General features: G+C 41.3%; 1 pseudogene; it reads left to right on the top strand.

Annotated features, from left to right (window-relative positions):
- The first annotated feature begins 557 nt into the window (after window positions 1-557).
- Window positions 558-2344, top strand: LOC146719627 (uncharacterized; annotated as a pseudogene).
- Window positions 2345-6536: the final 4192 nt, after the last annotated feature.

Raw genomic sequence — 6536 nt, 5'->3', positions numbered from 1 at the left:
TTTAAATTTAAGGTAGATAACGTGCTCGCCTAATTTCAACCCTCACATTCTCGAAAACGGCTGCGTATCTACGGCTAATATTGGAGGCGTAATCTTATATTTTCCTAATCTACCACCACACCAAAGCTCATTAAAAAACTCGGTTGGCAGTTGGGGTATTCTCCTTGTTAGAGGATGCAGGACCTGTCTTTGGCCCTTTGCCCACGATCTCTCCCTTCGATATTTCCTTATTTTTAGGTGTATTGTTATTACGACAACTCATTTTCATTTCATCCCACTGTCCCACCGTGGCTCTGTTCCTCAGGATATACCCCCACCGACCTAGGGGTGCCCCAAAACATGACTGGTCACACCCTACTGGCCAAGCCCCAAGTTCCCCAGGGGAGGGGACGTATGTCACTGGCCGGGGGAAACAGCGCACCTCGGCACAGAACCCCGAGCCTCTTACACGCCCATAGAAGTTTTGACGCTCCCATGGGTTTTCAGAGGACCCACACCTCCGACAATGCGGGTACCGCGGTGGGTGGCGCCACCCGGGAGGGAGGGGCCAAATAAAGTAGTCGATGCAGCCAAGTGATTTTACCATTGCCGAGATGAAGGAGGATTCGCGAGAAGGGACTAATGTTAGGAGGATCAAAGGCCGAGCTCATCCAGCAGTTGAACACCAACAATTCAGGTGTGTGGGCAAAATTAAGCGAGCAACGGAGGCAAGCAATAAGTTCAGATGGCATCCCGGCTTCAGAAGTTGTGCGTTCGCCTAGTGAACCGGGTGACGCCATGGAAATGGAGACCGTGGACGATACGCCGGGACTAGTGGATCGAGTGAGCGTGACGACGCCGGAACCGAGAGAATGTGACGACGCGATGCAGGCAGAACTTTTGATACTGCGTCGAGAACGAGAAATTTTGGAGAGAGAGCAGCAGTTACTTCGACGAGAGATAGAAATGATAGAAGTGCAGCCTCGACACCGACGATAACGAACGGCAGCGTCATTTTTGCGTTCGGCGGTGTAAGGGGAATTAAGGAGCTGCTGCCTGAATTTGACGCAACGGATAGCACTTTCTGGAGGTGGAAGCAGCAGTTGGAGTTATTGAGACGCACGTATCAGCTGGACAATAATTCAACGAGGGTGTTAATTAGCCTTCGGTTGAGGGGCCGTGCGTTGTCTTGGTTTTACTCAAGGGCCGAGCATGTAACACTGGGCCTAGAGGACCTTCTGCGAGAGATGGAGTCAATGTTTGATCTACGGCCGGGAAAATTGTCGCTGAGGAGAGAATTCAAGGCTTGCGTGTGGAAAGGAGACGAGCAGTTTTGTGATTATTATCACGAAAAGATGATTCTCGCGAATCGCATACCGATCGCGAAAGACGAGCTCCTCGATTATATCATCGAAGGAGTGACCAATCCTCGTCTGCAGAGCCAGGCGCGCCTGATGAACTTTCAATCTGGAAGAGAGTTATTGAAGGCGTTCGAGAAGGTGGTTCGAGTGAATCCTAAAAGACCAGACGTCCGGCCGGGCAGGGACGGAGCGAGGACGATCAGCGGAGAAAGAGCGGAGACATCGACGCGGGGAGACTCGACGAGGTGCTACAGGTGTCGCGGAACAGGACATACCGCGGCTCAGTGCGTGCGATCACAGGCGAAGCGAGTGTGCTATGTGTGCGAATCTCCGAATCATTTAGCTGGGGAGTGTCCAAAGCGAAGTCGGTCAGCGGCGTCGGAAACACTGAACAGCGTTGCGCGAACTGCGTCGACGAACGTCGTGCAACCTGTCGCGTTATTAAAACCATACATGATTACTATAAAAATCATAGCTAAGAATGAGAATAACGGTTTCGATAATTACGTGGTAGACGCAATGATAGATTCGGGTTCTCCGATTAGCTTGGTTAAAAGCGAGATAATTCGGGGCGACTCACGTCTGCTCGCCGGTGAGAGCATCGATCAATTTTGCGGAATTAACGGCTCGCGATATTGACGGTATCGTTCACGTCAATTTAGAGGTAAAAGGCGTGCGCTTAAAAATGAAATTTTATACGGTGCCTCATAATACGATGGCATATAGTGTCTTACTCGGTAGGGATTTTTTGAATTGTCCGTCGCTGCGTGTGACGTTAGGACGAGATCTCGAAATTGCAAATGCTGAAGAAGCGCGCGTTATTTATCAAATGATGCATATTGAATGCGACGACAGTGTTGTACGTTCGCGCAAGGAATTGAAAATTAATCCGGCTGTTGACAAAGATACAACCGAAAAGATCTGCGAGATCTATGAATCTTGTTATTTGAGTAATCTTCGAGCGGAGAAATGCGTGCCGGATTTCGAGATGGTTATCGCACTGAAACATGAACAACCAATAAGTATGCGCCCGCGGAGATTATCGTTCGCGGACAAGGAAATCTTACGCGAGATACTAGACGACCTAATGGCAAAAATGGTTATACGACCCAGTAATTCACCGTACGCTAGTCCCATTGTACTAGTAAAAAAAAGAGGTAGTAGCTCGCGATTGTGCGTCGATTACCGCGAATTGAATAAGATCACGATACGCGACAATTTCCCGACGGAATTAATTAACGATAATATTGATTGTTTGAGAGATAAAAGATATTTCACGCTTTTGGATCTGAAGAATGGATTCCATCACGTAAGAATGCAGGAGACATCCGTTAAATTTACTTCGTTCGTGACTCCGCTGGGCCAGTATGAATATTTGCGCATGCCATTCGGCTTGACGAATGCGCCACGGGTATTTCAGCGTTATATTCATACCGTGTTTGATTCGTTGATTCGAGGGAATAAAATAATATTATATTTGGACGACTTGTTGGTTGCGACGAGAGATACCGACGAACACGTTGAAATTTTATCTGAAGTTTTTAAAATAGCGGGTAAGCATCATTTGCAGTTTCGGTCCGATAAATGTTATTTCGCACAGACCGAGATTCAATACTTGGGATATTGCGTAAGCATACACGGGATACGAGCGACGAGAATATAGAGTCTGTTTTGAATTATCCTGTACCACGTAACATGAGGGACGTACATAGGTTCGTCGGACTCGCGAGTTATTTTCGTCGATTTATTTCGAGATTTTCATTGGTGGAAAAACCATTGTACGATTTAATGAGAAAAAACTCTGTTTTTAAGTTTAATGTGGAAGAGAATGTTGCGTTCAAGGCGCTTAAAAAACATTTATCCGATAAGCCAATATTAGCGATTTATTCACCACGAGCGGCGACAGAATTGCATTGCGATGCGAGTGCTAGCAGTTTCGGCGGAATCCTGCTCCAAAAACAGGACGATAACACGTGGCGTCCGATTTCATTCTGGAGCCAGAGGACAACGCCGACGGAATCGAGGTATCACAGCTTCGAACTCGAATGTCTTGCGGTTGTATACGCGTTAAAGCGATTTCATGTGTACCTCGCCGGGCGCAAATTTAGAATTGTAACCGATTGCGATAGTTTCCGTCTTACATTGGGCAAAAGAGATGTGAATCCTCGAATTTCGCGTTGGGCTCTTTTTTTACAGAACTATGATTATGAAATTGTTCACCGCCCTGGCAAACGAATGGCTCACGTCGACGCCCTTAGCCGCTGCCATAGCGTACTCGTGTTAGAGGGAAGTACATTCGAGCGAACTTTGTCAATCTGTCAAGATCGCGACGAGGAAATTATCAAGATCCGCGTCAAACTAGAAAAAGGCGATATAAAACATTACGAACTTCGCGACGGATTAGTATATAGAAAGGATAAGAATAAAAAATTACTGTTTTATGTGCCGCACTCGATGGAGACCAATGTGATTCGAACCTGCCATGATGACCTCGGTCACGTGAGCATTGATAAAGCAATCAACAATATCACGAAAGTTTACTGGTTTCCACGAATGCGCGATAAAGTACGAGAACATATAAATAATTGCCTAAAGTGCATTGAATTTTCACCGCTGAACGGTAGGGCGGAAGGGTACTTATGTAATATACCGAAAGGAAATTTACCTTTTGCGACAATTCACGTGGACCATCTGGGTCCACTGGAAAAAACCGATAAAGGTTACCGTCACCTGTTTGTTGTCATTGACGCGTTTACTAAATTTATCCGGCTCTACCCGTGTAAGTCGACAACATCGGAGGAATCGATAAAGTATCTCTGTGAATATTTCCGCGCGTATAGTAAACCGAGACGTTTAATTTCGGACAGAGGAACTTGTTTTACATCTGACGTATTTAAGAGATATTTGGAATCCGGTGCTATAGAGCACGTATCAATCGCTGTGAGCACGCCGAGGGCAAACGGGCAGGTGGAAAGATTCAATAAAACGATAATTCCGATGGTGGCAAAATTGAGCGAGACACCGTGTAAGTGGGATCGCGTGTTGGAGCAAGTAGAATATTCGTTGAATAACACTGTTTGTCGTGCGACCGGCGATACTCTTGCTCGATTATTATTCGGCGTTGAGCAACGAGGTGATTCGAGCGATCTATTACACGATCTCATTAATATAAATGATTATCCAGAGCGCGACCTCGATTTAATGCGAGATAAAGCTCAGACAAACATTGACGAAGCGCAAAACAAAAACGAGATGCGATATAATTTGCGACGAAGACCCGCGCGTGAATATAACGTCGGTGATTACGTGGAGATACGTAATATAGAAACAACAACCGAGATAAATAAAAAATTAATATATGTGATACAATAAAAGGCCAACTTAACGAGCTTATAAGATATTAATTAAAAAAATTTTTTATTATTTTACGTCATAATATAATGTTACAAAAGATAAACGTTTCGACTGTACGACAGTTTTTTTCAATATCATTATCTATATACTAATATGTCAAAGAATTAAATCATTTAGTCATATCAAACTTATTATAAATACAACATTTATGGAATTATAATGTGAAGAACGCAGTACAAAATTCATGTTTTGTTGGCTTGAGTTAAAGCGTCAGTTTTCTGTATATCATGCTGTTATATTATGTAGCAACGCTGTGAACCAATTAATGTATCAGCTCAAATATTACATATTAGATTTTTAATAAATAGTGTTAACTTACTTCTGTGTCACGACCATAACACTTTTTTTAAAAAATTATTTGTTTTTAAATGACATAATCACAATGTGTACTTTTTAAGAAACAAATCTATATCTGTATCTCGCAATGTCGGCGCGCTGTGTATATACCCAATTCCTAAGATGACGTAGACAATTTTTCTAAAATATCAAAATAAGAACCGTCAAGACGCTCGGTGTCTTTTTTTAAGTTGATACTGTTTTTTTCTTCTCTAATGTGTATCATTTCTGATATCAATCTTTTGTAATAATTCTTTTCGTAATCTAGGATTTTTGTGTCGTTTCAATTGAAATTGTGTGTAAACTTTACCATATGATCAGAAACCACCGAGTGTCTTGCAGAATCCAATCTAATATTATTTTTATGTTCATTTACTCTTGTGCCTAATTGTCTTTTCGTTTGTCCTACATATGTAGCATCGCAATTATTACACGATATCTTATATATGACCCCCGAATTATTTTGGAGCTTATCTCTGTCTTTTTGTGTTTTTATGAATCTATTAAATTTTTTTAGACATCTGTATCCTACTGTTATATTCGATTTCTTTAATTCTGATGCTACTAATTCTGAGATTCTTTCAATATATGGTATCGCTATGAATTTTTTCTTTCTGTCGTTATTTATGTCTTCGTTATTTGTATCTTGAGTCATCTCTTTGTTTAATCTATTACCAATAAGAAACTTCAGTCTTTTATTAATTTCTGAGAAAATGAGATCAAAAGGATAACTATTGCTCAATAAAATCTCTATGATTAATGTTAAATTTTTACTATGAAAACTAGGATGTGATAAGAATATTGATCGGTCTACTAAATTATATATTACACTTTTTTTGTGGCACATAGGATGATTTGAATGATATGAGTGTTCTACCCGAAAATGTTTTTTTCTGAAACCAATCTATATATATTATGTTATTTATAATTTTGAGTGAAATATCTAAAAAACTTATGCAACGGTTATCCTCTCTTTCTATTGTGAATTTTAATCTATCGTGACAATCATTAAATTTTTCTACGAAATATGCGACCTGATCATCCGGCATGCAAACCAAGATGTCATCGACATAGCGATAGTAAAATTTTAAATTTACATTTATGGTTTCAAGAATCCTAGTTTCTACATCTTGCATGACAATATCCGCAATGATTGGAGATAAAGGCGATCCCATAGGAGTTCCATGCGAAAATTAAAAATATTTAGTTGTACAATATACCTACGTATTCCTAAAGAAATTGTTGGAGGAAAATTTAAATCTCGCTCGAAGAAGTGTTATATGATGGGATACTGTTCGAATGGCTATTGATTGTGCCCTGAAGACCAGAAAATAATCCTTGGCAGAGACGTATTTGACAAATCTAAATTTAATTTTGAAGTAGATGATTTCTATAATAGAAGCCTATCAAATCAAAGAAATTAAGGATGTTGTGCAGAATCAAGGC

Source organism: Nylanderia fulva, unplaced genomic scaffold (assembly GCF_048542155.1).
Source record: "Nylanderia fulva isolate GAGA-0341 unplaced genomic scaffold, ASM4854215v1 Scaffold91, whole genome shotgun sequence".
Taxonomy (NCBI): Eukaryota; Metazoa; Arthropoda; class Insecta; order Hymenoptera; family Formicidae; genus Nylanderia; species Nylanderia fulva.
Note: the sequence above shows the minus strand (reverse complement) of the source record. Positions and strands in the feature narration are given on the sequence as shown.